Source organism: Ixodes scapularis, unplaced genomic scaffold, assembly GCF_016920785.2.
Source record: "Ixodes scapularis isolate PalLabHiFi unplaced genomic scaffold, ASM1692078v2 PGA_scaffold0__279_contigs__length_252992795, whole genome shotgun sequence".
Lineage (NCBI taxonomy): Eukaryota > Metazoa > Arthropoda > Arachnida > Ixodida > Ixodidae > Ixodes > Ixodes scapularis.
Genome location: NW_024609835.1, coordinates 26,892,660 through 26,900,670, shown reverse-complemented (window position 1 = coordinate 26,900,670; position 8,011 = coordinate 26,892,660). Strand labels below are relative to the sequence as shown.

Here is an 8,011-nt window from a genome sequence, read left to right as displayed (position 1 = left end):
TACGGTCACGTGATGTGGTCACGTTCGCCTGAGAAGTGAGGAGAGTAAGGAGAAAAATGAGAAAGAGGCGAGGCGTCAAGGGAGCATGGCTTGTGGAGGCTATGCAGACGACGTCATGCCCTCTCCTACCCTTCTATTCTCCATGCTCGCGCGGCACGGAACGACGGAACTACAGTCACTGCAGGCTGCAGCACTACAGACTACAGTAGCGAAAGCACGCGGAACTGTGTCGACGTTTTCGACGTTATGGAAACTGCAGGAACTGCGTCCAAGACAGGCAGGCTTTGCTGCCGGCTGCCTGGGTGCCTTCCCCCCTGAGTTCGGTTCTGTTTTCCGATGCCGAGTGCAACCGGCGTTCAACGTGGTTTTGTGTTTGTGCGTGTCAGCAACATAGCTGCAACATCGTGATGACAGTGTTGGGTTGTGAACAGAAGACTGGAATTATCGCCGATGTGACCATGTGTTCGCGTATCAGTGGTGTAACAAGAAGATGAGATCGTAAACTGTTGGGCATTGGTGCCGCTGGTCGGGTTGTGATCGGAGGGGGCGGGGTGTCGCAGGTTGACATTCCGCTTTACATTAAAAAGTTTAATACCACTTGAGGGATTACGTGCAATCGATCAACGTGCGGATAGTCATGTTGGAACGCTGGTCTGAACAGTAGAAGCTCCTATACGTACCGTGGCCAATGTGACTGTCGGAATTGTCTCGTCCCCGACAGCGATTGCGCTCAGGGGCAAGGACTGAACAGTACGAAAGCGTGACGTAAAGTGCGTATATTTACAGTATGGAATTTCGGCATTAAAAACAATAGTAGGTAAAATCGAAAAAAAAGCTACCCTTTATTTTGCTGTTTAATTATACTACGGTTGCTGGAGAAACTGCCCTCCGTGGCGCGCTGGGATGAGCGCTAGAAGTTTTCGGGCTCGCCACGGCGTAGTTCCGTACACTTAACACCTGCCGCAAGTCGCGGCTTTGACTGCATTCAAGTTGATCGAAAAGCAATTTCTCAGTCCGTGAAGCATCACTTCCAGCTGACTGAATATCCACTCTACAGAGATTAATTCAAACGGCAATTGCAGCTTCGCGAGAACAGCACAAATAGAAAAACAAATAGAAATACAAGTTACGACTTGCCGTGTGGGGAAACAAACTCATGGCTTCGAACCGCATTGGAGCGGCTTGATTTATTGGCTTTCAAATAATTACGGCATAATTGAGCGTTTACTTTTTAATAAGAGATTCAACCCCTGAGCCATTCAAAATACTCTCAGAGGTATGACATTGCAGGGAAAAAATCAACATGTTGGGAATATTTTTTATTGCTTAGGGAGTCACCGAAAAGTTCCGCACGTTCAAAACGACCAGTATAAAAGACGGAAACGCAGAGCACGGGTGTAGTGTTCGGGTTAGTGTGGTGTTCCGTTTTATTGATATTTGTGTGTGCAGTGCATGTGCTTAATGGATGTTCACCTGATGCTTGTAATAAGTGTATGGGTGTGATGTGTGTGTAGTAGAGGGTCCTCAAGCACAGTAGTGGCCTGAGAGAAGCAAATTATTTTTTGTAGAACATGAATTGGGCGGTACCTAGCGCCACCTAGCCTAGCTACTTGCAATTACTCTGCTTGACCCCGCCATCTGGTGGCTAGCGATTTAACCTTCTATCACGCTACGCGATAAACAGCGGCTTCGAGTTCGTTCTTTCGAGAGCGGCTTTTGGTTTCGCGGAGTGAGTTTGCCCTTCTCCGTGATGTGCGGTTGACGGAGGAATTGTGACTCGAGGAACACCAAAGGTAAGACGCAAAGTGCGCGAAGTAACTAGGTATCGGTTGTCTCCGTTTAACATCGCAGTGCTGTCGACGAGAAGACTGAGTAACTGCTTTCGAAACGCAGGTGTCTGTACCTGTGGGGGGAGTCTGGCTTCGGAAATAAACACAGTTTGCGGAAAGCTCGTGTTACGCTTTTATTTGCTGCTGCTCTCGTCCCGTACAAGAGACGTAGCGTCCTCGTTAAGCCTTATTGGGCTCGATTTTCTCGATTCAGGGCCGCCATATTGAGATGCAAGCGACGGTGGAACTTTGCTCCCCTGCTTTAAGGGGTATTCACACGAGGGAGAAATCCCGGGGATTTCTCCCCGGCACGCGCATCCAACGACGAAAACGTCAGGCTTTGCGATGTGCAAAAGCCTCGCGTTTTTATCTCGTGATGCGCGCGTGCCGGGGAGAAATCCCCGGGATTTCTCCCTCGTGTGAATACCCCTTTAGGGACGAAGGTTTCTCCCTTTCTAAAGGAACATAGGTTACAAGACCGTTCCTCCCGTAAGGGAGGACTATCCGTACCCTTTTTTCTAAGAGTGTAATGCCTCTCCTTGGTACCGGCTCCGCCGTCTGCCGCACCAATGCTTTGTCGCACCTAGTCAAACCCTGCCACGGTTGCGGTGCAAAATAAATGGAATCGGTGGCACAGAAGGCGTGAAGGTCAGTAAAGTTCAGTCCAACGGCACAACGCATAAGACTGTCGACTTGGGTACCACCGACAGCTCGGATACGTACTACGTTCCCGAGGATAGGCGGGATGGCGGATGGCTGCGACGGCTGCTGGCGGTAGCTGCCGCGATTCACGCGTAGTCGCGGACGCGCAACGAGAAAACGCGTGATCTCTACCGAATGTTCCCCAAATCCCCTGCAGTCTTTGCGCTGCACGTTTTACAGCAGGTCTATTGCATCGTGCCCCTCGGCAGGCCATCGCGGCACGGCGGGCTGTTGTGGGACGACTAAATGTCCGTTCACACTCTTGCAACCGAGTACCACCGAGAAAGACCAGACCGGTTTTTAAGCCTCTTGCGACCTTTTAGGACAGGATGCGCTACAGCGGAGTTGGTCCTAAGAAGTCGCAAGAGGCTTAAAAACCGGTTTGGTCTCTCTCAGTCTTACTCGGTCACAAGAGTGTGAACGGGCCTTAAACGTGCATTACTGCTAACCGGTCCTCCACGAGCCTAGAAATGACAAGATCCGTAGCGTTCAGTGCGCTCTGCCACGAACACGCTAGACACACTACTAGCTCAGGGGTAGAAGGACAGGCACATATTTGGCACTCTACTTTCGGATCACTTGTTGCTATGTATGTATATAGCAACAAGTGATCCGAAATATATATCAACAATAAGTATGATAAAAATAATCCAGGAAAGCAAGGATTAAAAAATCGAAGCAGTAAAACGACCACTCTGATCATGATTGCTGATGCATGGAACTTGAAAACAGCCGCTACCAGACCAATATTTGTTTCAAAAATACCCAGAACGTTTTGGTGAATGAAGCGATCACATAGCAGGCGGTAGGCAAATAGACAGCGTTGAAAAAGTATTTTTTCTACCGTTTGTTATTAAGTCCGATCGTATCGGCGGCGCAGTTTTTAAGCACTGCATTTTAGATGAACACCACGCTACAAAAAACGGTTTGGGGAACTGCCGGTGCTAACTTAATTTTACAGTAGAAATCGGATTTGCAAAAAAGAACCGGACAAAAGCATATCCTAAGGTGGAATCGCGCACATATTTCAGCGATCTCACTTTCCTCGGTTAGGGCTAAGCGCGGAGTCAGCGAATGAAAAACATTTTGATAAAATAAAGGGTGGAAAATACTCCCCGTGTAAAGTTTTCTAATCACAGTCACTGGTCCATATCGTCTTGTAATTTCCGGTCATTCGAACGCACTAGCACTTTGTAGAGTCACATTTCCAGCGACTCAGCGCCGCACGCGACGCCATGACATGACGTCTTTGGAATCCTATAGTGGATTGTCTTGACTCGATCGGCCGGCATTGATGATACGTAGGAGCAGACCGCGTACCAATTTCCGCTGAAACTACGCGATTTTTATTTTATGAAGAAAAGTTTTATGTAATGTTCTTACATGCTGGCCGACCATGCTGTCGGTGTGTGCCCAAGTAATTATGAAATATGTGCCCAAGTAATTATGCCACTTGATATCAGGGGGTTCATCTGTGCCATCTCTCTAACTCAACATCATGATAAATTTACGCTAGTCGGCAGAGACACGTATTGTATAAATAAGGTTGCAGACTTGGTCCAACAAGTTCATAGGAACGCAAACTCACCATTTTTAACTTTTCGACTGACGTTTACGAAGCACTGCTCAACGTGCGCGACACTTCCAAACATTTTGCCCAATCGTTTATTGCTTTGCGTTCTGCACCTCTTAGTGAGTGAATGAATATTTCCTAAAAAGCCTCTAATCTACAATCGAATCTGCTTCATGAAACCCGAATTTCCTAATCATCGAATCTACCGATACAGAAACCTCCAAAGATATATCACAAAATGAACGATATTTGCATTTTATAAAAGGGTGAAACATACATATCGCCGTCATTGTGGTTACAACCACCACCATCGTCACCATAGTCAGTATTATCACCATCAATAGGGGCCTCGTAAACATCCTTAGTCCAGGCCCTGAAGTTCCTTAATCCGGCCCTGGTCGTAGTCCTCCATTCACACTTAAGATGACAGTGAAGTGTATGGGCTCCGTGCAGAAGGAGAATAAGGACTGGATTTTCATCTTCAGAAGTTAAAGCTGCGTGCTTGTTAGACCAATTAATCGCTTACCTTTTGCACCAGACACCACTGTGGAAATTAAAAAAGTCTGTCGTTATTCTCCTTGTACCCCGAGCCCACACATTTCACTGTCACCATGACGTCAATTTTGCTGCATGTGCTCGGGCACACCGGCGGCTGCTGGCTCGTGAAAAAATGGTGTGCCACTTACTATGGACACTGAAATGTTTGGTTCAGCATCCCTTTAAAAGGATACCGAAAGAAACAATTTAGTGTCCTTAATAAGTGGCGCACGTTCTTTCCACGAGCCAGCAGCCCCCGGTGGGCGCAAGCACACGCAACAAAATTGACGTCACAGTCCTCCATTCGCGCTTAAGATGACAGTGAAATGCATGGGCTTCGGGCCAAAGGAGAGTAAAGACAGGCTTTTCATTTCCACAAGTGACAGCTACGTGCTTGTTATACTAATTAATCGCTTAACTTTTACACCAGACCCCCACTGTGGACGTGAAAAGTTTGTCTTTATTCTACTTTTCTCCAGAGCTCACATTTCACTGTCATCTTAAAGGGGCGATGCAACAATTTTTGTACTTTGCGCAAATACCTCTTAAAACGAATCCCTGACGTTAATGACCTATGAAACACGCGTTCGTTTTTCACCCCAAGCAATAGAAGTTCAAAAAAAAAAAAAAAAATACGAGCACTGTTTACTCTTTCAACTCGCAGCCGGAACAAGCGGCCACGTGATCTGGAGCCGATTATATGCCGCCAATGTTGATCATAGCCACGCGCTGGGGTTGGCAAAGCATAGGACACACGCTGAGTTCCAGACATTGTTATGGCTCGGCTATTGTCGTTGCAGCGATTGGACACGGGTCACTACCCTGATGCATGTCGAGGCATCGATTGTCATGAGCCCAGATCGAATACGTACGCAGTCTTCGCGTCCTCTGTGTGAGCATATGAATATCGTCACCGCAAAGCTCGATGACCCATTCCCGGGGATCGTACTGTTGCCATTGGCGGCTTTGGAAGGAGAGACTGAAAGAAAAGCTCCGGTTTCATCCTTTGAATTCCGCCGCGACAAAGACGCTTCTTGGTCAGTGGTGTTGCGTTCGAGTATTCTTGGGTCCCACTAGTGCCGGAAGCTGGTGTAAAGTAAGCAATATTCCTACGCAATGTCGTTGCACAGCCCCTTTAAGCGTAAATGGGGGACCATGACGTCAATTTCGTTGTGTGTGCGCACCGGCGGCTGCTGGCTCGTGAAAGGATCTTGCGCCACTAATTATGGACACTGCAATGTTTGGTCCAGTATCCCTATAAGGAGCTGATAGTACCTATGTACTGAAAAAAAAAACTGTTTGTAGATAATTGAGTTGAAAGTAAAAAGAAATGTGGTTAACAAATCGTTATTGGCACCAACACATTCAGTCATTTCTTCAATAGCCGCCAGCTTGGTTACCGTTAGTGTCATGTCTTGGTTTTTCGGCTTGTCGCCTTGCTTGCCGGGCATCTTTTGTGACTTCTCGTGTCGTGGTCGGCAAAGTACAGGGTGTCACAAATGAAAATTTACACGGCCATTTTTACCGCAAAAATAAACTAGGCATCGCCGAACGCTCATTCTCCGCCCAAAGGTAGAGCTAGAGGTCACAACCAGATGCCAAAGTTTCAGCCCGATCCGATAACTTAATCAAAAGTTATAACTGATTTTCTGAAAATTTCAATGGGAAAATGGCGGCCGACGGAGTTTTCAAACACATGGGGCCCTATGGCACCAGAAACCGAAAACGGGAGAAAATGGGCTCCATTTTCCCATTGAAATTTTCAGAAAATCATTTATAACTTTTGATTAAGTTATCGGATCGGGCTGAAACTTTGGCATCTGGTTGTGACCTCTAGCTCTACCTTTGGGCGGAAAATGAGCGTTCGGGGATGCCTAGTTTATTTTTGCGGAAAAAAAGACCATGTAAATTTTCATTTGTGACACCCTGTATATTCGACTGACGTCAACTTTCCTCGGCCACTTGATGGTGTTCCACCGAGGGTTCAACCCACAGGACTCCAAGATATTGGCTCGTGCGATGCTACCACCGTTGATGAATGAAAGGACAGCATCCAATGTTGCCATTTCATCGTATACAAAAACACAGGCGCTTGGAAGCACACACGCGGTGAAAACGTGCACAGCATCTGGGGATTGTCTTGTTAAAAAAAAAATCTTTGCAATAGCTGCAAGATCATATTTAAGATGCAGCACCTTCTGTACATGTGTTTAAATCTAGTGTTAACCTTTCTTTTTTTGTTGTTGAAAATTTATCGATAAACAGGGAGCGCACCCCAAAAGGAAGTGGGGTGGTGACCCGCTATACTTGCCTCAGATAAAAGTGTTTTTTTAGCCCGATATAAAACGTCCTAAGAAAAGTGTGACAATGGAGAATGCGCAGAAAGAAATAATCTTTTCGAAATGCAAATATCACTAATTGTTTTTTCCTTATCCTGTGCTTTTAAGCAAAAGGCCCTCAACAATAAATAATACTGCCCCAAGGAACATATAATAGGAAGTCAACAATTCCTTGCTGTCATAACTACATTCTGGTCATAAAGAAAAAAAATATATATAATATATATAAAGAGGTCATGATGTTCAAGTCACAGAAAAAGGCCTACAGTTTGATGGAGCATCCTTTGATTTAAATCCCCAGCTTTCATTTTCAATATGGTCTCCAAAATAATTGCTTGCTGCCTACTGCCCATGTATATGTTACAAAATCACAAAAAGGCTCTGCGCCCGAACAGGGACTCGAACCCTGGACCGTTAGGTTAAAAGCCTAACGCTCTACCGACTGAGCTATCCGGGCGGACTCTTGTTATAACGAGAAAGAATGTACATATCATTATTTACGACTCGACGATTTTTTTTACGCAGCGGGGATGGACTTTTTGTGTCGGCCGGAGCGGGTCACGTGAGCGGTGTGACGTCGCCGCGTTTTGCTACTGCATGATGCCGGTGAGACAAGTTTTTTTAAAAATCGGGGCTCCAATCCACGCTGTGAATTGGTTGGTCGGCGAGGCTGTGGTATCACCTGCAATAATTGCCTACTGCACTATACGAAATGCCGCCGCCGGTCGCAGCACGCCGCTGCTGGTCGTATTACCGTTTCTTTTCCCTTTGCTGCTCCTAGTATTCACGCTGCTCCTCGGGAGTCCTAACTATGCGTGGCCTATTCATCGCGGTGCTGCAACAACAATGAAATCGGTTGCTATACTCCGTTTCATCTGGCGTTTAAGCGCAGCGGATGTTACGAGCCATCGGATCCAATCGGAGGCCGTGTGAGTGTCACGTGACCTTAGAAAGGGGGTACAGCGACGCGCGGAATGCGTATCACGGGCCACGTCCACGGAACGGGATTGGCTAAGATAGCTCGTAGCGTC

The 8,011-nt window shown here is 46.8% G+C and overlaps 1 non-coding gene across 1 annotated transcript; it reads right to left on the bottom strand.

Annotated features, from left to right (window-relative positions):
- Nucleotides 1-7,364: 7,364 nt before the first annotated feature.
- Trnak-uuu lies at nt 7,365-7,437 on the bottom strand. The gene has a single exon. It is a non-coding gene; the product is annotated as a tRNA-Lys (tRNA).
- Between the last annotated feature and the right edge of the window lie 574 nt (nt 7,438-8,011).